At 36.8% G+C, this 25582-nt stretch overlaps 1 protein-coding gene and 1 long non-coding RNA gene across 5 annotated transcripts in view; both read right to left on the bottom strand.

Annotated features, from left to right (window-relative positions):
- Positions 1 to 20680, bottom strand: part of MEF2C (myocyte enhancer factor 2C) — a 122735-nt gene extending 102055 nt beyond the window's left edge. For all 4 annotated transcript variants that reach the window (XM_067315130.1, XM_067315133.1, XM_067315132.1 and 1 more), the window contains exon 1: positions 20177 to 20680. The gene's annotated coding sequence lies outside the window, so the exon portion shown is untranslated. The remainder of the gene's footprint in view (positions 1 to 20176) is intronic.
- A 3606-nt stretch (positions 20681 to 24286) lies between these two features.
- LOC136995416 (uncharacterized) lies at positions 24287 to 25516 on the bottom strand. The gene is made up of 3 exons (XR_010887010.1): positions 25255 to 25516; positions 24598 to 24696; positions 24287 to 24483 (listed from the first exon to the last, which is right to left on the bottom strand). It is a non-coding gene; the product is annotated as an uncharacterized lncRNA (long non-coding RNA).
- Between the last annotated feature and the right edge of the window lie 66 nt (positions 25517 to 25582).

Here is a 25582-nt window from a genome sequence, read left to right as displayed (position 1 = left end):
TGTGATGCTGAGATTCCTAAAATGTGCTATGGGGGTGGTGATATCTGTCAAGATGATATTTGTGGAGGAGTTCTTGAAAATAGCCAGGATCTAAACCATTAAGGTTTTCAAAACTAAGAGAGCAAACTTTAAAATCAGCTACTTCACAGCAGACAAAGTAAATGAGTTAGGGTACAAGGAGGGTGATCATATTTGCTCCAGACAGGAAGGGAGTGTGTCAGTACGTTCTGAGCAGGCAGCAATGAACAGAGCTGAGCTGCTGGAAGCCTTTCTAGGAGGGAATTACAATAATCCTCTCCATCAAGAGGGCATGTGCTGCTGTTATGAGGTCGTCACAGGATAAATAAGGGCACTGTCTGCATCAAACGCACAGGTAAAAAGACAGTTTTCAGTCTCATTCACTGCACAGATCTCCACAGAGGAGAGGGGAATGAACTGGACATCACAGTTTTTAGCACAGTTCCCTACTGCACTCACATCCCCTCAGTCAGTAGCGACACGTGAAAACAGAGAGCAGTCTCCTAAAGATGACAAACACACACCGGTAAGATTTGTGCTTTTGCTGGGGCCAAGACAGAGGAAGCTGGCAATATTGCCTGCACTGAAACAGAGCTGCGTTTGTGGAATCCCGGGAGCGAGAGACATACGGTTCCTTATCACTAGGACTGTGCCGAAGTCTTTGATATTTAGCATTCCTGCGATGCCCACCGAAAGCACATGCACTTCATGACATGATTCTGGTGCCTGCCAAGCTAACCTTGAACTTCAGCACTGTTCTAAAGAGCCACAAAATATTTTTATCATTAATCTGATATTCTGCATAACAAAATAGTTAGCTAATGCAGGCATGAGGCTTGGCATTTGTACTGTAATGTATTTGATTTCCCCACACATGTGCAAGCACAGATTTCCTTGCATTTGTGCATGTTGAATTGGACTATAAGCTGAAAAACGTATTGTAAGTAATAGCATACCAAAACTCCTTGTAATCTTAAATCATAAAAATATTAAAATATTATCATTATTACATAAATTTTCTAGTACATTTTATGAAACAGTCACATCTTGAAAGCATGTCAAATTATTCACATTACCAGTGAAATAAAGTATTCAAACTTACACATTCATTGGCCCCCAATGAGCAATAAATCACTTTCTTAAAAGAGAAAGCTTATGTGATGTACATGTTGTTGGAAACTTCTAGTAGCATAATTATTAAAAGTAACAGCTTGTACCCCTACAGCCTGACCGAGTTTGAAAGAAAGTTCAGAATGGAGTGGGGGAATTAGCTGATGAACTTCTGTCAACTATAGCAGTAGCCTTCATGAATAATTCAATATATGCCCCATTCCCTCTATGTCTCAACAGACTACCAGCTGCAGCTCTCAAATGACAAGTGGTTTTTTTTTTCAGAAGCTTCCGAAAATAGTATACTGATTATAAAATAACATATATAATATAATATAATAAAGTTTTTCACTCCCTGCTTTTCACTTCTTGCTTCTGACTTACCGTAACTAGTGAAGTTTGACAGCAAAAGGAGGAGTTTTCTGAATGGATTTGTATGCATTATGCAGGAAGTATACAGAATCATCTGGGAAAAGAATTGAGGTCCTGTACTAAGGATATGGTGCTTTGCCTTCAAAACAACCCCTAACAAAACCACATAATTCACCCAGACTAGTGTGACCCCAAAAATTCACAAAGAATTTTTTGCTTTGTACGTAAAAGCTACAAATAAGCACTTTCATAACATCAGTCTTCATGCTGGTTTGGTACAAACAGGAAGAAACTTTCTGGTCCAAAGCTGTTGTGCAGAATTAGATATTTTCCATAATGTTCTGTATTTCATACTGAAAATTTGGCACTTCAGGATGTCAGGAAATTCACAGAACATGTTCAGTGAATTCTCTGACATGGAACAGATTTTCTCTTGAGCTAACAAGGCTTCAGCAAAAGAGAAAATCTTAAGGAGATTGTAGCACAATTTCACTGATGACATTGCAATAATGTACCGGTACTGCCAGTACCATCAGTCCAGCTTAGGTGGAGAAATGGCCTTCACTGAATATCTTCTCAGACTTCAACAGTTTAGAAAAGAAACTGAACAACTGTATTGTATTGCAACTGTATTGAAACTGTATTACGCAGAACTGGCAAAGGAACCAACACTAGGCAAAACTCTAATCACTTGGTCACTCAGAAAGAGACCTTCCACCATCGTCAGGCCTTATAACTTAAAGAAGGGGATCTCTCAGATAAGTATGCTTAAATAATTTGAATATTTTTCAGTACAGTGAAAAGACTCTTCAGTGGCATTATGTAACAGTGTGTATTTAGGGAAGGAAAACACTAGCTTAATATAATGTTGAAATAGCTATGCACATAGCTGTTTCCTGATTTACTGAGAAGCTACTGTGTGCAGCACTTCTGTGGGCAAAATCTTTTTGATGATACGGGCTGAAGGATCAGCTTGTTGCTTTGCAATTTTTTTATATAAATAGTATATAATCCTTCTGTCCATGAGCCAGCTTCTGTTCATAGGAAGTGTGCTCTAAGCACAAAAGAAAAACTTTGCCTTGCATGCCCTGGATATACGCCATAAAAACTGAGCAGATAGTGAAGATTTGAAGGTGATCTTGTTGCCAAGAGATAAACGGAAAGGTTTCTTTAGCTTCTGTTTTCCCTCCTTGTAATGAACTGTTTCTATTCTCAGCTCCAGAAATGCCTTGGCTCTTCTGGTTCATCATAATGACAAGATCCTTCCGTGGTTGAGTTGCCCAGTGGGTCTTGTCTAGGCATCACTTTAAGTGGGATGCAAATTATTGAACTGCTCATTTGAGTAAGAGTTTCATGCACTTAATTTTTTTCAGAATTGGAGTCCTGTCCCCTACTCATACCTTTTCATAAAAACATAAATTAGATTATATGATGAATTGCAATTCATATTGTTAATCATAACACAAAATACTGAAGAGAAAGGTGTTGTTTTACTCCATCAAAATAACATTTTCTGTACAGTGGGAATCTGTACAGAGAGTTACAATGTGCATTACAGTTTCAACTGCTTACATTTCATTTTCAACAGTTTAGTTTTCAAACAATCTAAAACAGAATTATAAGACTTTGGAAACAACAAAGCTATCTGTCTGTTCTTATTTTCATATTTTTTAGCTAACAGAAATCAAAATTTGGAACAGCTATTGAGACAGTGTATTTTTAAGCTTAATAACACTGCCAATTTCAAAAAATGTCAACACGATATTAGATAGCTTAAGAAATCTCTGTCATTTATGCACTTTTCAAGATAACTTAGAAGCCCTCATACCAAAGGGCTACTTTGTCCATAGCCATCTTAACACAGTTAATACAATTAATTGTTCTGAATACTATGAAAAATATATTCAAAAATAATGTTAAGACTCAGTGGTCAATTCAAACTCCAACCAGACAGCCCCTTTCTCTCCTAGATTATGGATGAGCATAAGTTCTTCTAGACTGACATGTAGGTAAGACATACTGGGGCACACAGATAAAAAAAGATACGGGCATTTTTAAAGACAAAAAAGTCCCAAAACAAATAGTGCCTTCGGTAGGGGCAGTACCAGCCTAGGATATACAAGCTATCATTATTAGAGTCACAAGTCTCTTTGAAGAGCCCTAGTCATGACGAATACATTTTGGGGGACAGATCACATCACAAAAATAGGTTGCCTCTGCTCACGAAAGGTCCACATCTAAGCTGATACAGAGAAAAAAATGCTTCATACCACTACGGACAGTAGTCCTCTGAATCAGAAACAGGCTACTGTCAAGCCATTGGAAAGTATTTTTAAGTGAAAAAGCTCACACTGTCCATACCCTGTGAACCGCAAGAAAATTTAATTTATCAGTGTTGCTTCTACCTTAATTTTCTAAAGCATAATTATACAACACACTAATCCCTTTCATGAGATTTTTAGCTCTTTTGAAGTTACTGTTAACTGTGTAAGAAAGCATAGAATGTAAATACGTACATGTGTATATTTTTCTTATACTCAAGCTCAAGACCTACCTACCTATCCTATGTATCTGTTTATACAGATATCTCCACCCAAAACAACACTGGGAGACTGAAAATATTATTCCCTGTTCTAGAAAGATGAAAGTAAGGAATGGAAAGCTGAGCTACCTAAAACTGATAGCATCTATGGAAAAGCAGCTCCCAACCTAGTTATTTCTGCTAATCACTTGATCAGCTTTCCAATGGATTTTTTTTAAGATGGAAGTTATTAACTACGTATAAAATGTGGGGAAAAAAAAAATCATCTTGACTGTTTTCTTCTTCGTGATACATCTACAGCTAAGTTCAGCAGTGATGTCTGAAACAGATTCTGAAACCAGTAAATTTATGGAAGGGAGTGCTATAAAATAAATCCTCAGCTTTAGAATTTATCATCTGGTTTGTCCAATCTGGAGGTGCATAAGTTTCATCTTTTTTACTATATCAGGTTCCAAGTAGGATCACGAAGTACCAGGCAAACAGATTTGAGATTCTTGTACTTAGCATTTGGATCCAAAAAGAATGTATTGCTATGCTAAACTGCAGTTCAATTTATAGATTGGTTTTTTTTTACAACAAAGTATAATTAATATGCTTAAGTTTAAAAGAAAGTGCTTTAAAAGAAAACAAGATAAATAAATGTTGACATAAGGATAGGGGGTTATTTTCCACAGTCTTTCATTTGGTTTTTGGCCTTTTTCCTGAAACTTTGTAAAGGGATGTCAATTCTCATAACATATATTAGGATATAAAATCTATCGTTTTAGTAATGTATTAAATTCTAACATTCATTTTACATAGGCCAACCTACTAAAAGGTGTGCTAATCCTACTGTAATCTTGGTCTTAAAAGTGTAATAGCTAAGTGGTAACTATTAACATTTTTGGAGCTGAGCTAACAACCTAGTAATCAAGGCAGAGATGAGCATAAGCAACCTTCTGAGCAACCTACTTCCCCTTAACTTTCTTTTTACTTTATGTGTGATAACTGATACACTGAAAATATTCAAGTCTCATGGAGAAAAATATATTAATGATTTTGATCCAAAAAAATTTTTAGGACTAATTTAAAAAGTCAGAATTATTTGCAGAAACTCTAGAAAGTTCCAGCTTGTAAAAAAAATAGTATTAAAAATATCAGCAATAGAATCTGGAAGCAGCTTACAGTCATCTTTTAGTCCAACCTGTCTATAAAACCAAGGAAAAAAATGTTTGGGATACTTACGTATATCATTCCCATAGACACGCACACCAAATATAAAATTACATACAACGAAAATATTAAAAATCATGAATTATATTTCTATGCCACGATATAGAAGGACCACAAGTCTAGAACAACAGAAGAAAGACTTTCATTTTATAAAGTAACTGTATACATGCGAATAAAGAGCACCACGTGTTTATGGACTGATTATTTTTATGAAGTCTAACTGTGGAGAGACATTTTGACAGTTTTATTTACAGTCAAAGGCATGCCCAGAGGCATGCAAGCATAGTTTGAAAACCGTATATACACATACACATATATATACACATACATACACGTATTATATATAAAGCACGCATCTATATATGTATGTGTACATATGTATAAATATATACGCATGCTCATAGGAAGTGATTTTAAGAAAAAACACAAGCCTAACTAACATGATGGTCAGCCCACCACTGCATATTTCTGGATAGCCTTTTCAACATTTATATGCCACCAAGAACACAAAATCTGAAATGTGATACCCAGGATTCAGTGTTTTAAGTATACAAAAGTATATAAAGGCACTCCCCCAAAAGAAATAGTGTATAAAAATATCTTCTTAAAATAGAGATAAAAATTCTTTAAATATATTTAATTTATGTTAATGTATATATGAAGCTACTTCAGATGCAGCCAAGTCACTAAGCTCATTAAATCAGTCTTTGATTTTGGGAATTAATGAAGATTTCCACTGTTGAAGAATTAATTTTTTAGCTATCAAGAAAAAAAAAAAGAAATCCACAGACATCATTCCCTCTGAACAAAGTGTAGTTCAAAGATGGAAGTTAGATTATTAAGGACGAAAATAATAGGATTACAGACAAAATCAACTTGTAAAACAAATTCTATTCTTTAATAAACATCTAGCATGCCCATACATATTTAATGTTAGCAGTTTTTTTAACAGCTGGAGCTGTAACCTTAGCAGCCCAGTGTGGAATTTACTACTGTTATCCATGTTCTCGTAGTGGTAGAGGTAGAAAGCAGCAAAGCACTAATTCAAAGTTACCTTTACCACATTTGAGCTGTTGATTTATTTTCCACTGGCAAAGACATAATGTGGGCATCCCATCACACCATAAACACTATTATTCTGGTTAGACACCTTCCATAAAGTTTAACTAACACACTAACTCTTGCTACTGAACAATGAGAACAATTGCAGGACATTCTTAATAGCAAAACTATCTGTATTTCTTTTTCTTCCACCTTCTTTGTTTACCTTGTTTGTTTATACTGTTAATTCTTTAAGACAGAAGCTGTCCATTAAAGCGTATTTGCACAGCACCCTAAACTATAGGCCCTGATCTCTGTTAGGACCTGTAGCTGTTACCACAATATGACAATAAGTGGCAATGATAATAGTTTTTAAAGATTTTTTTCTTCAGGCAACCAAGTCTAAAATTTTACAGACAGACAGAGAGGTTTGTTGACTGTAGTGTGATGATTTTCTATATACATTACTGGCAATCTATAATTCATAAAGTAGGAATTTATAAAAGTTAAGACATTAAACAAATGCCCAATTTAACTTGATGCAGAGTAGCCTGGATAAAACCCTATGACTGTACCATATGTAAAAAATAAAAAGAATGCATTTATTCTCAGTTACTTTTTAGAAAAGAGAACCCTGTACAAGCGACTACAGCAGCATGTTCTGTCACATTCTTTCTATAAACTGAGCCCTGTCAGTGACAGCTAAACAGATTGTGTGCATCTGCTGGGAAGGAGCCAGATGACAGTGGAAGAAACACACATGGATGCCTTGGCACAACAACTAAAGAAGAAGAAAATGGACAGAAAGAAGCAGAAAGTTCTAAACTTTAATTAAAATAGTCTCTCTAACAAAAGTGAAGTTATCTAAGAGTCTGTTGCAGACTGCACGCTTTACTTGGTAGTGTAACTTTGTAAAAGAAACTACATATTTATACTGTACATTGTCTTGTTTACTCCCTACAGTACTCATATGGCCACCATTCCCATAGTGTCTGGGTGCCGTAGAATTTGCTTCAGGGAAATAGCACCCTCATTTAACAGTCAAGGATTTGACGCATCCACAAAGTGAACTCCTCATAGTCATATAAAATATGTTCTGGAAGAAGGAGTTAAATCCACACCGCCCAAATCCAGGCTGCCATCCTAAATGCTAGAATATCCTTCCTGCGCTTAGTTATGCTTTCAGCCAAAAATGTTGTTATAGTTAAAACTGACATTAAACAAATTCCCTTCTAGTACTCTAGCATTACAGAACTAGTGAGCCTGACAAATTAAATTAGCACAAATGGTGGCTGAGTCAGCTTTGCTGTTCCTGCTTGTAGCCTCTCAAGTTTTACTGTTGAATATATGGATTGAGAGCCCAAGACGGCTCTAAAATGGATCAATGAGTTACGGTCTTCAGTACAGAACTTCCACTACAAATAATGATAACTGTGTAAGCTCATGAAAAAGCAGAATCTGTTCTTCACTAATGGTTAAAAAACAATCCCAGATATTGACTCATCATGTCAGCAGAACTGCGTACTTATACTCAGGAATGAATTTAGGAATTCCGCTGAGTCTCCAAAATCAATCTTTTATTCTAGGTATTATGGGAAAGTCACATCATTCCCCTTTGGTCAATCCCTTGAAGATAGAATAAATAGACATGGAATGTTTGGATTTTTTTTTTTGTTTGTTTGTTTTAAAGAAAATAGTATTCTAATTACAAGGACATATAAACTCTTCTGAATTTTACACTGATACCCAGTTTTGCCTTATATATCAGCAATAAGATGTGACTGCCAGCTGAGTAAAGATTAGTATAGCACCTAATGGTCTGAACAGCAAAAGTCATCTATTTAGAGCATCTGGAAGCCTCATGAGGCCAACAGTTTCAGCCTGTTATGTATTCCATATGCAGTGATTGTCTAATATTCTCATGGTATTTCAGAATCACATTAGCAAAATGGAATGATTTGATATGTTTGAAACTCATATATATCATTACATAGTAAAATTACCATCCAGCCAAGAGAAGTCTATACTCCCCTAGCCTGCGAGAAGGTCTAGAAGAGCACCTTGAAGTTCCAGCTCATTTCAGGAGGTGTGAATGGCAACCACAAATGTACAGGCTATAATCCTCAAATGGGAACTTTAAAAACTTTCTAAGTCTGCTTATGATGCTCTTGATTAAAGAAATAGTAGACCTCTACATATTCTCCTCAGTACCGTAAGTGTGGTCTGGAAGAGAAGATAAGGAGATCTTGTTTTGAAAAGTTCTATTCAAGTGGTACTTCTGTTTCTAATGAGTTTGGAAATGGAGTCAGAGTGGAACTGAGAAAAAGAGGTGGATATTAATTAACAGAATGAATGATAATTCTGTATAAAAGGCAGCTTTTAGTAGGTCATCACATCAAGTCAGAATACATGAGCAAAGGACATAGTTTCATGTATTCGATTACATCTGTAATACTGTTAAATAAACATATTAATATTTGTGTATGTAAGTTCTCTTTGTGAAACCAGAATTTCACTATTATAGTGGAAAGAAAAGGGAAAAGCAGCACAATTTTACTGCCAATAAGCTATTTCAAGATCATGTAGCTCTTAGATAAATACTAGGCAATAATGAATATCTGCACAACTTTTTAACCAAAGTTGTTATTCTTCTTCACTTATTCAAGCAAAATAATGCAGTCAGGAAGTCAGGTTTGGATTCACACACATATATTCAACACAGTAACATTAACTGTCCAAGAAACTGGCTGAAGAGGCATGTGTGCTAGGCCACAAGGTCTTTCCTAAAGGACCACCCAAGCTCCACTGCAGATGACCAAGATCGGCCATGTAACGGCTATTTTTGAACTATTTGTTCTCATAAAGGTTTATTTAACATTCTTGGATACCCTGAACAATTTATCTCACCTTGAAAATGTGCTTCTGACTCAAACAACCTATAATCAATCTGTTAGTCATTTATAGTATGCTCATTGTCCTCATATCCAAGCTCCCCTTCATGTTCTTAACTCCTATCCCTAGATTTCACAGCTCTGCTAGGCATAGTATGTCTCAGTTCAAGAAACAAACTCAAATGAAAGAATGAGACTACTAAAAATTACCAAAGGCTGACACTGAAGTATTTGTAAAAGAAGGAATTTCACATATTTAGATGAGTACATGCCTAAATGCAAAGATAAAACAAAAGGCACTTTCTTCCTTATGCATTACGTTTTACAAAGAAAAATCAGACTTTTCAGACAATGTAATAGGAATTAATGCACGGAAATTAGGCGCTTAAACTAGTTTTAAGCTGTATTACAGACTAGAAACACAGAAGGACTTGTATTTTTGAGTATGAGTGAGAAAAGATCACAAGAGACCAACTCGATAGCTAAGGAGCTTTGGCATTCCAGTGGAACATGATTCAATTACAGCACTTCATTTGATGAGTATTTAATTATCTATGCAAAAATGGGATGACATCAAAATGGGAAAGGAAGAGCTTTCTTCCAGAATACTCTAAAGCCAGCAGATTAAGGCACTTTCCAGAAAGAGGGAATTGTATTTTCTGTGAACTGCTCCAAAGAGTAGGAAGGATTTCAAATCAGGTTTTTCAAATCCTGAATTTTTGCTGTAGAAGTTAAACCAGCGGTTATTAAGAATTTATACACTTTATCTGGAGACATGGATTCCAGCAGACAAGAGGACATGTAGCAAAGTAAAACTTAAAATCATTTTTTCATCTAGCCCTAAGTCCTTTCTAATCTATGTAGGTACATCCTGGCACCCTAAATAGCTTCTACAGCATCTCAGTGAAGTTGCCAGTTTTCATCCCTGTTTTGCCCGTGGAGAACTGAGACTCATTGCATAACAGATTTGCACAAAATAAGTTTGTAGCTGAATATAAAATTAAATTTAAAGGTTTGAGTCACTGTCTTGCATCCTATGCACTGGACTATTGTGCAGCTTCTGCACTTCTTTGCACACTTTTTCGCTTTGCTTCTCTTGCCTCAAATACAGTAGATGAAGCTTTTCAGGGATGAAAATTAGCGAATTCACAAGTTCAAGATATGCAATATATTGTTAAAATCTGCCTTTTATTGTGAAGTTTGGTAACTCATATTAAAGGATTCCTTTTCCCAGTCTTTCTGGAAATCATCACTGATGGGTTGCATGTGGCACTGGGTATTATCACATTCAAAAACGTTGTTTAAAATTTGGAGCACATTTTCAGAACTGAATTTATGGAATGTTCACTTTGTCAATAAAAAAGCTGTATTTTAATCTCAGATATATAGTTGAGATCACTGTATATTTAAAATGTACTCTGTGTGCACACACGGTAGTAGATTTTTGTTTAATCATTTTGCATTTAAGATTAGCATTTAGATCAACATATGAAAATAGAATGCTGCTGCAAGTCTTTCTTTGCAAGTATCAGCAGAGGAATCTTCACAAAACTATACTGCTCCAGTTTTCTTTGTGATTTTAAAGAGATCTCTGAAATATCTACTTTGTATTTTGAACTAATATCTATCAAACATGGAAGCTCTATTTTTAGGATGATGTTTAAATTATAGAGCAATCTTCTGATGCATTAGTGGAACAGCTTCCTCTTTCCAATCACATCTGGAAAACAATAGAGCGAAAGGAGAGAACAAATACTTTCTTCCTGAGCATCCTCAAAGTTACTTTTTATCAGAAATCTGCAGAACTACTCTACCATGTCCTGTTTGGGGTAGTCAAAGAACTGATGGTCTCACGACAGGTTTCTCTTTAATCTTATACGGAAAAATGTGGTAGAACATAGTGCTATTACTTTTCAGACAACATTTAGTGACTTGTAACAGAAGGCAGCACCAGAAAATCACCACTTGTCCAGACACATGACAAGTACTGCTTTTCAAAACAGACCAGAATATTTTTGTGTCATGCCTCTTTGCTGCATCATGTATTGTTTCATTTTATTATTCATTTTATTATTTTTATTTATTTTATTAAGTGATAGAAAAAAATGTTAAACAAGGAAGACACTCTGCTTCCATCGAGAAATCCAGGTGCACTCAGAGAAGTATTCTTCTGCAGGGTTAGAAGTAGGAAAAAATCCTAACAGTAAAAAAACTCCATGCAAAAATAGCATTTCTTCTATTACCCTCTCTGCATCTGTCATAAGGATTCACATTACAACTATGGCCACTGTATCTTATTCCTCATACATTTTTTTAAAATATGAACTTTCCAGAAAGATAACACTCAGTAAGCCATGCATTCAAGATGGACCATTCTGCTGATCATCAAAGAACGTAATACTAAGCCCATGACAAATAACTACTAGAAGCATAACTGAACTAATCATAATTTTTTTGGATGGGGATTTAAGCACTGGAACTTGTACTGAACATAGACCCTCATTTTGCCTTGTCAATAGCAAGTTTAAGAAAAAAACACAAAAATATTACCCCGATTTTCAACTTGTATACCAAGAATGTTATAAAAAAGGTAGAGGAATATTCTTCTGTTTGTCCTGTACATATTTTTTTTTAATTGTAGCATCAACAATAAAACAGAAGCACCAGATACGTAGCTGGAATAAGTCTATTCTGTTATCCCAGTGAAGATATGCAGATTTCTGCCTACCACGGATAAAGGTAGGCATTCTCCATCTCTGTACATAAAATCACAGGCAGTTCTGCTTTAATTAGGGAGCTTGCCAATCATTCCATCATGCTTCCTTTTAAGAAAAACCTGGAATATTATTTTCTAGTTAATACACATTTTCAAAATACAATTCTAAATTATTTCCAATTGCTAACAACATGTCACATGTAAATAAAAGCACTAGTAATTCATCTGCCCTGGATTACTTTTTTTAATGTTCACTTTTAAGAACTTTAATGAAATTCTGTTTCATTCTACTTAGTTTCAAATGAGTCTACCAGTCTGTAGGCTCTTACTAATATTTAGGGTCATATTTCTGATCTCTAAAATTTATGTATGTGTGTTTTGGATAAAGCTGTATTTTTTGTGTGCCACTGCAAGGATGCATTCTCTGGTTCAGTATTATAACATATAAAATATGTGTTGTGTAGAGGTTTGGATAAGTGTGCAGTTTCACACATTTCATATATTACAGCGAGGTAATAAGCTGACTTTTTCTCATTATACTGTTTCAGCAATCCTTTATCCGCATCTTATACATAAGATAAAAGAAAAACAGACTACTTTTTCATCAGTCTGTGGGCAAAACAGGATTTCATCAAATACTGCTTCAAAGATCAGTTCCTCATATGTATAAAACACATTTAAGCAATCATTATTATTATTTTGTTAAAACTGTTGCCCTATGTCTGCTATAATTAAGGCTTATTCGTAGCAAGCCGAATTCTATACACTTCAATAGGAAATATGTTTGAAGAAAGTCTGCAAGATTAAGGTTTCAAGTTTGACTACAGTTTATTGTCCACTCTCCTCCGCTTGGATACCATCTTTCCAAACACTGCAGAGCAACATCCGTCCTCATCTTCCTAAGAGCCTTCCTCCTTCACGTTCATTCTCCTGCTCCTCATATTCAGTACAGACAGGAGCTACATTCAAGACATAGATGGATAGAGATAAAGCAGACCTGAGAATGAGTGAACAGAATATACTGTCTCCTGGTAGTTTCTCCAAGTATTCTCAAAGTGTACTAACTTTTCTGCAAGCAGAGGGGAGCTCCTGGCAGCACGCACCCAAGGCTAAGCTGCCAGGATGAAAGGGTCGCAGGGCCAGTGCTGTCGGAGGGTTACAAAACCTCAGTTTCCTGTGGTTTCCCTGAGACCCACCATCTTTAGGGACAGCTTTTACACCTAGCTCCAATGAAATGATTTAAAATAATCTCCAGTGGGAATTCCATACGGAATTTTTAAATGAAAAGTGCCCTTCTCAAGCATCTTGCACTGGTAGATACATTCTGGAACACATCTATGCTGATCGTTCAACAACTAAGAGTTACTGGGATTAAAATAATGCACCATTATTTCAAATAGAATGACATACCACAATGCCTTTGTCATAGGAGGAAGAATTTATTAGAAATTAAATAAATAGCACGTGCTAGTATGTTACTTGTTATTTATATTACTAAAAGTAACATTTCACGTGGACACTGTTCTGCATTATGTTTACTTTTGCAGATGTGTTTTATAAACAATTTCACAATCCTTCCTCCTTGTCCTTTGTACATATTTTGCTAACAGCTATTGATTGACTGCTTAAAAGTAAATACTGAAATTTAACTGAGCATGGGTTCCACAAATGACATGCATCCTGTATCTATAAAAGCAAACATAAATAATGTTATTTCTAATTGTGTTTGCTTAACTGTACATCTTGTGATTATGGCATGAGAAATAAAAGACAGTAATGTTCTACATGAGTTCCTTACAGAAACACATGCATGTGGTTAATAATAATTTTCATGAAAAACTTTACTTAATCAGTTATACAGTTGAAGAAATAAGAGTCGGAAAAGACCTGCTGGGTTGAATTCTAAGTTTTGGATGAGTAGTGCTTTATAACCTGGGAATGGGAAGCATAGGATTTTTATGCCATCTGTTCAATTCCATCCTTAATCTGTGGACTGCCCTATGGTTAACTCAAGGCTGGGATTTTGATTTCCCAGGACCTACTCTGTTGGCAGCGATCTCTGAAGCTCTCTATGCTCAAACTCTCGAAGCCCTCTAATGTCATGGAAGGTGGCAGAAGGCAGAGATAAGCACATCCACCCTGCTGAAGCAGCTGACTGTTAGCTCACCTGTTTTAGGAATTACAATAGGGACCCAGGCTAGCGACCTGGATGGTTGGATTACTGAATCCATCTTGCAAAAAACTTTATTCCAGACAATATTCAAATAAACAGTTCTCAAATATTTGTTCCAGACAGACCTGTTTCTAAATAAGTCAGATGATATACTTCTACACTTCTAGAATTTCCTAGGATGTTTTTCTACAATCTAAATGTGTTTTGCTAACAAACAAACAAAAACAAACAAACAAACAAAAAAGAGCAGCTTAGTGAAGGTCTGTTTAACTAATGATTCTATATTTGAACTGCCTTAAAGATTCTTCTCTATGCTTCACTTTACTTCTCTTTCAAATTTACTTTCTCTTTTCAAGAGAAGAAGCAATGTAACTAACTCATAAGAAAATTCTATTGCTTTTGCATGTTAGCTTTCCTGACTGAACAATGAATGCCATTTGCATACTCTGAAATGCTTTCAAGATGCAAGAAAGTTTACACGGTAGCATACTGTCCGATGTTTAGTGGCTTAAATAAATGGCAGATCCCCAAACTGTCTCCTTCCAGTTTAAAACTAATGGGGGAAAAATGTGCTACAAACATGGGTGATGGCAGAGCACAATCCTAAAACCTGCATTTTTTACCTATTCTAAAACCGAGCACCAATTCACAACTGAGATCTGCATGTGTGGATTTAACTCTCTGTATTCAGTGGGAAAAAATCTAAATTTACCATATGTTCATTGAGAAGAAGCCACAAATTTTCATCACTCATACAAACTGGTAAACTTATGATTTTTGATTGTAAAATCACTTAATTTTTCTTTGAAACTTGCTTAGTGGAACAAGTATCTAGGAAACCCATTGCTTTTCTTGAAAGTCTTAGAATAATAGGTTATATTTCTGATGTCATCATTAAATTGATCTCATACATTACAGAAAAATGTGTGACATTAAAATGTGCAAAAGTGCTCTCAGCCTTGGCTGCTTCTTTATCCCGATAAGACTCTACCTGACAGTTCAAATACACAGCCACGGCCCATAAGTTATACTTTGTCACACTGATGCCTGGCAACTTTTTGAAAATTACATTCTCCCCTCAAAAAAAAAAAAATTCTACTGTTGCATGATATAAATCTAATATAATTGAATGTTTTTTCAGGTATTCATAAGTTCTATGGCCAGACAGAACTTGTAAGAAAAGGACACTATATTTCAGTCTTTAGCACTCCAAGCTCTGTTTCAATAATTTACACACACAAATTCATTTTCAGAGGTACTGGACATCCACTTCTACCATCGAAACTGTAAGGTGCACGTTTTGCACACTTGAAAACTTGCCTAATACAGTTTTCTTGCTTATATGGCATTAAAGTAACCAAGAACATTTACAGAATATGACAATTTAGCTATTCTTTAAGGACTGTAGTGAGCGAGCATGTCTCTAAGTAGCCTTTTTCTTTTTCATTTTACTTGGCTGTGAGGTACTTTGGGTTATTTCAAACACCTGTATAGCTGCATTTATTGCCTATTTCCAAGAGCTAACTTTTGGAAACACTATCCTACCAAAACTTCTTAAATTCCCATTTGAGACCCATAATATGTTGTTGAAAAGTTAGTCTAATGAACATGGGAAACAAAAGGGAAAAAGAAAAGGAGAATGTATGCTACGCATGATACAGACTTTTCAAAATACAGGTAGACAAAGCTAGAATCAAAGAAAATTGAAATGTGCTTTGTAGTGTCCGTTAAGATGAAATATCTCAGTTTACAGGAGTCTCCTGTCTGATTATAATAACACACACAAAATTAAATGCATAAATATTAATTTTATGTATCACATAAGATGAAGGCACTGAAAAAACAATATTTACATTTATGGGTGACTCATTAATGTTTTATTATGTGAAACACTAGGAGGCATCAGTTGGGTAAAAAAAAAGAGTTTTTTTTTTTAAAAAGGTAAGAAATTAGCATAGAAACAATCATCAAGGAAGTTTAATACTCCCAAATCTTAAAGGGTATGTGTTATAACTAAATTATGCAAATAGCTAAAACTCTGTATTCTCATTGATATGAATAAAGGACAACATTTAATTTGCTAACTATTTTCAGGTCAGAGTATTATGTTCACAGATACAACACAAAGTATAGTTGTACGTTATATTATATTTTTAAATATAAGAGAATAGTTCTAAACTAAGATGGCTTACTTGTTCCTCAGTATAATACTTTTTGATAAAACTGCAAAACATTGACACCTTTTATGCACTCGCTTCTGCACATATGGTCTTAACAGGGTAAGTGCTGTGAATTTAGTACAGTCTTTTGAGAACTTTTAATTGCTATTGCAGGATATCCTCTGGGCACAAATGTTCTTAAAAATCCCAGGATAATCACCTACTAAATTTTAAATCTATTTTCCAAAAGTGGTGAATAAACAGTGTTTTTGAAAATTTGTATAACAGCGCTACAAGTGGCTCTTCCTTTTAGTATCAAGTCATACAAACCTAATAATCTCAAAATTGAATTTTCCTTGCTTTAAATTGCATTTAATAATGACTAAGCAACAGAGTTATAGTTGTCTTATAAAATAATCAATTGAAATTGAAGTGTGCCTTGCCATGCTGCAGCAATCAGCTTTTATCTCTCCCCAATCAAAATGGCATGTGAACTGCCTAATCCTTCTTTTGTAAGGCACATAAGACTTTGTTGTCACTGTTGGTTTTGTGAATCGCCTCTGTAAGCTGGTCTGATTTCCTAAAGATGACAGATCCCAGTGAACAGACAAGCTCTACTGCACTGCACTCAATGAGACAGTGAGATTAAGGTGGGGGGGCTGAAGAAACCAGCTTTTAATCACCTGTCCACATACAAAATTGACCATCAGTCCTGAGAAAATTACCTTAAAGCTGGTCAGAAGAGTGAAGCAATTCCCATATTTTAAAAATAGAAAATTAAGAAATTCTCTTTTTTTCCCCAATTTTTCACTTGCACCACCAGTGGTACTTGCTGACCAGAGTTCTTTTATGCCCATTTTGCTTTTGAAATAAGGTGCAAAAACCTGTATTTCCAGCCTTTCAATATACCAGAGTACTAACCCTAATCCTAAACCTAAAGTTTTCTAGCTGTTTTGAATTACATAGTTTTTTTATGCTTTATACATGTCTAAATTGCTGTAGAGTGTAAATGTGGATGTAGAAAAATCTCCCTGTTAATATTACACAGGAAGACTTAAAAAGCTTAAAATATGTCACAAAAAAACCCTGCTATGGTTATACGTCAAAATGCTGAAGCAGAGATAATAAACTTTTTGAAATTATGTAGCACTTTATTTATGTTCCTCTTCATAACCAGTGTTTTCAAAAGAATTTCATTATATGTTGTCTGATTTTTGGATTAATTATCATGTAATTTAGAATAACTACGTCCAACAGGTAAAAATGGAGTCAACGTATCATAAAACAAGTGATCATTCTTTCAAGCATCTAATGTCAGTTCATGACTTCTTGCTTAATGAGACGTAGAAATACTCCTTAGCTCTCTGTGAAGATGAACTGAACTATTTTGCTGAACAATAAATTAACCTGTTACAGAGAAAAGTAAAATAAAAAGAAACAAAACTGGCAAAAGTATTCAATCCACAACTCCTGTTTAGTTCCTAAGTTGCTATGTAGTTATATTTACCTACTAAATAGCGAGTTACTCAACTCACTATCAAAATCTGTCAGAGGTAAACTTTTCAAAAAAGCTTCAGAAAGGTTCATTTCTCTTTGTCTAAAATGCATTAGATATTTTAAAAAACAGCACTGTTTAAGATAGATGTGTCTCTCTGTTTTCAAATATGCATGTTGCAGGGCCACAAATAAAGGGAGTTTATAAAAAAAAGAAGACTATATAAAGTTTTAAGAAAAAATTATCTGATTACTATAATGAAAGAAACCTCATAGTAAGTAAGTATGTGTATGATTATCCATATGACACTCCAAAATTAGCAGCTCAGGAACATAATTCTAAAAGATTTAATCTCACACACTATTCATCATTTAGTACCAATTCCTACAAGACTTTTTTTAAGTCCTGTTTCCTTTTTTCTTGGTCAAGTAATCTTAACAGTATACAAGCATATCTGACTCCTACATTCATTTATAAGGAAATTGAAAGTGATATTCCTTCAATCTCTATCATAAGAAAACTGTGGGACAAGCACTATGTTTAGGTCTTCTATGGGCCTGATCCTGCAAATTCATGTGACTTGTCCATTTTCACACAAGTAGTCTCAACATTATCAGTGGGGCTAGTTGTGTAAGTACTGTTAGCGTGAAAGAAGGTCTTCATGTTCAAGCCCTAGAATTTTCCTCTGATACTATGTAAGGTATATTAGTAAAAAAATATATATATACATCAAGTTTCAAAATAAAAGGATTTGTACTACAAGGAACGCGTACACACCAAACTAAGGGCCATTCTCTTAAGTTTTTACTCAAAGAAATTTTCCATTACTTCCAAAGGGACTTAAGAGTGAGCAGAGACTTCACTATTAGACTCGATATGAATAATGTGTTCATGAATGTAGAAAGAATACATCTAAAATGTAATATAATACATGTATTTTAATAAAACTGATAAAGTAAAAAACTCTTGTGGATTTTTTGACTTCATATTAGGTTCCTAGAATCATGTAACAAAAATAATATACAAAACAACAAATCCCCAAAGTGGTCAATTGCCTGAGTGTTTGAACTGGAAATCAGAATGTAATACAGAGGTTAAAATCGGTTCACAGGTGGTTATATTTCCATGCCCTGCCAAGCCTCTAGGGATTAGAGTTATTATACACCATATAAACATCTTTACTCTTCAACCACAATACCCTGGAAAGTGCCAGTAAAAAGAAAACTAGTCATATTTTCATCTAACACAATTGGTTTACCATTCATCTTGCAATACTTTTAAAGTAAAGATATGAAACTAGGACATTTGCCATTAAGCTCGTCATTAGATATGTGCTAGGAAAATTCATTTTGTGTCAAGACAATTCTCTTTTGATCATCAGTGAAATATTGGCAAAGTGCCTTTCTCTGCTTAATTCTCTTAAATCTTTAGTCTTAAGCTGTTTATTACAGTATTTGATTTTAGGATACAGGTATTTGCTAATAATAATTGGTATATACAACAGAAGAAAATAGAACTCTCCTATAAAAGACAATATTTAAGTTCCCACAGTGATTCACTGAGTTTTGCTTTGCACTGTGCTTTTTTTTTTTTTTTTTGAGAAAGGAGTTATTATCTTAGCTTTATACTTGTTTTGTTTTTCAAGTTGACAGAAGGTCACACTAAGTTTTATGGAAAATGTAAGTATTACAGTTACATACAGCACCAAAGGTCTTATAAGTGCCTCATTTATATTAAACTTTATCTTAGCCCAAAAGTAACTGTACCACAACTAAAATAACCAGTTCTGTAAGGCTGATTAGCTCTACTTTTTCATGTTAAAAAATGTAAAGATTACTTAAAGTACTATGTAAAGACCAAAGCATATTATTCCAATAGAGGTACAAAGCATGTCTTAAATCTCCACAACAATATAAGGAGTCTTTCCATCTCAGACTTAAGCATTCAAACGATAGATGCACAAAGTTAAACACTTAGAAGCATGCATTGCCTAAACTCAAGAACTGAAGAGCTATGATACAATGAAGTTTAAGAGCACTTCACTCTTAAACTGGATTGTTTCCTTAGTCTGATAAATCAGGGTGCAAGCACTACAAGGTCATAGCATTTGGTGAACTATTAAAACCAAATAAGCTTCGAACACTTCACAATATCAAGCATACAAATGACGTGAACTAACTTCATCAAAGTTTAAACACTTATGACACTAATAGGGACAAGTCTGCAGTAATTTGACTAGACAGCAATTTAACAATGTTACTTGTCTGAAAAGTTACTTTTAAGCAATTGACAGTGCAATCATCCACTTAAAAAGTCTGCAAGCAACCTCAATCCCAGTCCACATACACCGACTGACACATTCTTCAAACGCAATAGGAAACGTACACGGGGCTTCTGTACAATGCCCACTATATTTTATTTTAATGCTGAATTTCACATGTACTTACATAATAAACATTTAGCTGTTTAGATGATCAGGCTAGTCCTTGAGATATTTTCCTTTCTTAGGAAAAAGAAAAAATCCTTTTACTTCTTCCAGCCTTTAAATATTCGCCACCTGGTTCAACATGCAGCCTCCTTGAATCACACACACAACCTTCAAAGTCAATCCAATAAGCAGCCAGAAGATGTCTGGGGTGTGTGTGTGTGTGTGTGCTTGTGCGTGTGTGTGCAGCGTGGAGGAGGAGAAAGCGGCTGAGCTGTTGGTCGGATTAAAAGTAACCGGACTCGTCCTGAAAGCGTCCAGGAAGGAAGTGACAGTAGGCGAATGGGAAAAGGAGAGCAGCTCACAGCCTTTGTAACATCGCGGAGGGGAAGGGGGGAGGCAAGGAAGGGATTCAAACTACACGCCTGATGAGGTGTCCTTTTCTGCTTCTCTCCCTCTTCCTCCCTTTTCTTCTCCTTCTCCGTGTCTCTATTTCTCTCTCTCCCACAATCCCAAACGAATGACTCTCTCCTCCCGAGCTGGAGAAATAATCAGTTTCACTCTTGCAAAAAGGGGGCGGGATCAGATCCCGAAAGCGTTTTAATAAAACAAACATAGAGCAGCAGCAGCGGCAGCAGCTCCTTTCCTTGCCCCTCTAGTCTAAACTAGATTGATAAATTACTCCACTACACTACTTTAATTATGTATATGGTATGCAGAATAAATCACTGAACATCAGCACCTCAATCAAGCACTTTTTAAATGATAATTGCATCTTGGGTGAATCAATCTTTCCATTCCTGACATTTTGCTAATTTTAGTTTTACGGTGGGGGTAATGGCACATGCCACACGCAAACCTAATGACAATCCTTTATTATACAGAGTGAAGACAACACGGCGAGCCGGTGCATATTTTCCCCCTTTTGGCGAGGTACAGTAGCAGGAGGACGTTAGCAGCACTGCGAGAACCGAGAGAAAAATACAGTCTGAGGCAGCTCGGACGCAGGCAGAGCAAACGCTGCCCGCTGAATTTGCCGCCGCTGAAATACGAAAGGCCGCCCGGTGCCTTACAGTGGCGACACTGGCCAAGGCAGCCTGCGCCGCCTGCGCGCAACGAGTTACGGGGCGGCGGGGCTTTGAAATATCCGCTAGGGTCGCCACCCTTAAACGCTTCCGCGCTGCCCAGGCTCACGCTCCGCACCGGCACAGCGCGGCTTTCCTGCGCGCAGCCACGCAGAGAGGCGCCGGGCAGCGCGGCCCCGGCAGCCGCCGCGGGTGGGGGCGCGCGAAGGGGCGCCGCGCTGCGCTGCGCTGCGCCGCGCCAGCCCCGCGGGCGGGGGCGCTGCGCAGCGCCAGCCCCGCGGGCGGCGGAGCGCAGGCCGCGCTGCTGCCCCCCAGGGCCGGCGGCTGCCAGGCCGGCAACTTCCTCACCAGTTTGGAAACGTTTCCACAGCGCAACTCTGCAGCCGGCGCTAGGTATTTTTAGCCCGCGTGACATTTCCTACACCATCTCCTTGCACCGCTGCCGGGCCGCTGCTCCGGAGCCCGCAGCCCGACTTCCCCAACTCCTGAGGTCTCGGATCCAGTTGCCGGTGACTTCACCCCGGCACGCGGCACAGGAAGCAGCGCCGCGGAGCAGCAACAATCCCGCTGGCAAAGTTGGGGGCAGCAAATAAGCAGCCACCTTGAGCAAACAGGAATGCTGGTTAGATAAAATACTGCTCGCTTAATTGCACAAGTCCAAATCACAGCCTACTGTCTGAGATGGGCTCTTGTCAGGCTTATCCACAGAAATGCCCTATTCCCAACACACTGTGCAAAAGGACAGAACGTTTTTTATATGTTCATTTGCTTTTATACCCAGACTGAAAGGAGCATACTGTCTGGGAGTCTGAATCCAAATTAAGCACATGTAATAATTAGTGAGTAAAACTGGACTTTGCAGATACTTGTTTTAATTTTTATGCAGATAACCACCTTTTGCAATCCTTTGAGAGCAGCAGGAGGCTTTACTGAGGCATAGACTATCATTTTTGTGATAGATTAAGGTACTGGAAATAGGAAGAGCACATCTTGATAAAACCAAAAGCCTGAATTCAAACAACAGTGATAAATATCTATTTGGTTGATTTTAAGTTCTTGGTCTTGCAGTCTTTTCCCCTATATGCATCCGTTGGGCCATTGACCTACTTCTGAAGTTCCATATTTGTCAATGAATAAATGCCTTTTAAATTCAACTGTACTTCTCAAAACATGGATGCTCAAAGCATAGTCAGAGCAAAAAGAAGCTAATCGAGTTCTAAAAGGCAGCCTGCAATTGTTCTCGACTCAGATCCCCAGAGAATACCTTTTAGTGACTACAGGCTCGTCGTGACCTACTCTGTCTTGATGAGATTTAGATACAGGGAACGGACAACCCTTAATGGACAGAGAGTTACATCCTGTAAAATACACCCACAACAACAACAACAGCAACAACAGTGATACTAATGTGCCCAGGACCACTGGGCAGACAGACGTGAGCCAAGCACAGTGTAAATGGTGGCAAGCGGCACATATCCTTGGCAGCGTCAGCAGTGGAGTCCAGTATAACGTTGGGAAAGAAACACTTGCTCAGCCCCAGGTTTGGCAATAAGCACAGCAGGAAAGGAATATGTTGTACCCTTGCTATGCCTGTTCTGCAGACAATTTTGGTCTCCCAGTGTGGCACCCAGCTTTCCAGTAATATTAACATTTTCTTGGTGGCAAAAATAGAAAACTGTGTTAATCCTTTGCACTTTTGTGCTCCAGTTGAAAATGATTGTCATGCGATTTTTTTTGTACAGGATAAATAAGTTTTTGGGTTTGTGGCTAGTTGATAACACAGCCCTTCAATGGGCAAGATGGAACTTGAGTGCTATTTTAGCTTAAAAGCAATTATTAGAGTAGGCAAATATTTCAGAAAATAACATACACAGCAGCTTAACACATCTACTACATCTCCATGTAGGCTCTTGTGGCCTAATCTTTAAATAGTTGCGACCTTCACATATGAGAGTATCTTAAAGCCACGCCAAGTTTTTGTCATGAGTATAATTCATCAGATCCATGTAAAGGACACCTCAGTTTTTAAAACAGGGTTCAGATACTAGATGGACAGACAGATATGAGGGAGGGAATCATGCTTTCCCACTCATCTCAGGGTTAGATAAGCCATGAAGCTATGCAGTATCTTTGGAAGTGTTTAGGATTTTTCTATGTTGCTGCATTTAATTTTAAAATCTGGAATAATTTCAAACACCCTCATTCCAGTATCTGTACTTGTACTGATGCTCCACAAATGGATCCTTTCTGAATTTCTTGCAAGAGAGTCAGATCTACTCCTTTTCCTGTTGACAGGTCATGTGTAGGTCAGCTGACATAATTACTTTTTTCTTAATCCACCACCTAATACACACACTATTTTAAACAATGAGACACCAGTGAAAATGTAATAGCTACAAAAACAGTTCCCCAAAGTTTTATCAACAAGTGAAGTGCGTCCAACTATCTCTTTCCCTTACAAGTGTGATTATCTCAAGATGGGCTTATAATGCATTCCTCTGAAGAAGGTAATCAAAGTCCGTTTTTATTCTTTTGTGGATGCTGAACATACCTTTTCCTTAGGAGAAATGAGATTGCCAGCTTACATCATTTAATGACATTTAAACTGAAAAGCATTAAGGTTACTATGCAATGATCCACCTCCTTTGCATCTTAACCCTGGGGTGGATTAGTTTCTATTTTCTGTTTAAAGTTCTGCTCTACCCCACTCCACGCCTCGCTCTCTTCCACCACCTCCCTATCTTACAAGAGCAATGCAGTATAACACCTCTTCCCATGTCTGGCTGCTTTTAAACTTGGCCCACGCTGGGTGCAGCGCTTAAAGTGAGCTTTACAAAATTATTTTAAAGTGAGCTGGGGCGGTTGCCACAGCAACCCACCCTGAGAGAAATTGAGGCTATAGATTAATCTACCCCACAAGATTATTCAAAAGTACTGTATTTGTTCTTCATTCATTCAGAATATTCCCTCAATCCATATGCTTTTATAATGAACAAAAGCTATAAATTCAGATAATTTCAAAGATAATAGAATATATATTCCAGGAACACAATTTAAATGCTTTGTAAACCATTGCAGAGAGCTGAAATGTACATGATTCCTTGTAAAATCATTTAATTGCAAAAAAATATTTGCAAGGTAGGCACAGCTGACATATGAACTTTAAATAAAATGGCATGCCATTACTAAAATGGTGTTATATACATCAAGCAATGATTACAGAAAGCCTTTGTCACAGGTGTACCTGTAAGGACATAATACAGCAGAGTTTACTCTCCAGGCTTTGCTTTTAGCATTAAATCTGAAAACAATAAATAGTACTTTGTAATATTAAATGCAATAAATATTAAACACTCACCACGTACACCCTCTTTATTGTCAAAATCATCCGCCTCCAATGCTTTACTTAATCTTTTCCATAGTAGTTACTTCACAGTTTACAATTCTTGTTCGGCACCTTAGACGTTTAAAAGCACAAAAGTAGTATATTATTTAAATGCAAACCTATAGTACTTAAATATATTTAAAGAGATTTATGGAACAATTTCTATAAGAAGAATATGAGTCCTTACTGGTGTGCACTTAGGCCTAAAAAGAATATCACTTGTAAGTAGCTTAAAGTTTTCAAAAGCTGTAATAAACTCCATCTGAATCCTACTTTAGGAATGCTACACTATCAATAAAAATATAAAACTATTGATTTTTGGACTGTACTAATCTTCCAATAGTTACTTAGAAAATTATTTCTGCTTTTATGCACTTTTTGAAAAATGTAGTTGCTCATTGTTTAACAAATGTCAGTTTAAAAGACTGTGCCAAATGTGAAAATTTTAAAGCTTGGAATATTAATTTCTTCCTTCTTTTAAAAACTATTGTACGTTCTGCAGCTACCCAGGGAAGTTTCCCCTCAGGCCTGCCTCTAGCAATGCAACACTCAGCATCATCAGGAGAATTTTTTTAACTGAAATGCCCATTTTTCCTCGCACTAGTTTTTTTGTGAAAAAGGTGTCCTTACGTAAATCCAAATGAACACTGTAACATAACGGGTGGCCGCACTGATAGCTGTAGTTTAGGGGAGTGACCAGTGTAGTTTCTGCCTTGACCCCTTGAAGCCTGAAAACATTTTGCCCCGGCAGCGGTAGCTCCACTTTTAAAAGTTTTGCGTTCATTTTCTTAGACGACTCGAGCATTCCCGCCGAGCACAACGTGGGGAAGGGCGGTCAGTCGGCTGGGCAGAAGCGGGCGCTGCCGATAAGCGCGGCGGACGCGGGCAAGCGACTGGCCGCGATCCCCGGGGACCCGCCGCCTTCGCACGGCGCCGCCCTAACGGTCCCAACGGCCCC

The sequence above is a fragment of the Apteryx mantelli genome, chromosome Z, assembly GCF_036417845.1.
Source record: "Apteryx mantelli isolate bAptMan1 chromosome Z, bAptMan1.hap1, whole genome shotgun sequence".
NCBI classification, from domain to species: Eukaryota; Metazoa; Chordata; class Aves; order Apterygiformes; family Apterygidae; genus Apteryx; species Apteryx mantelli.
The sequence above is the reverse complement of the archived record's forward strand: the minus strand, read 5'-3'. Positions and strand labels throughout refer to the sequence as shown.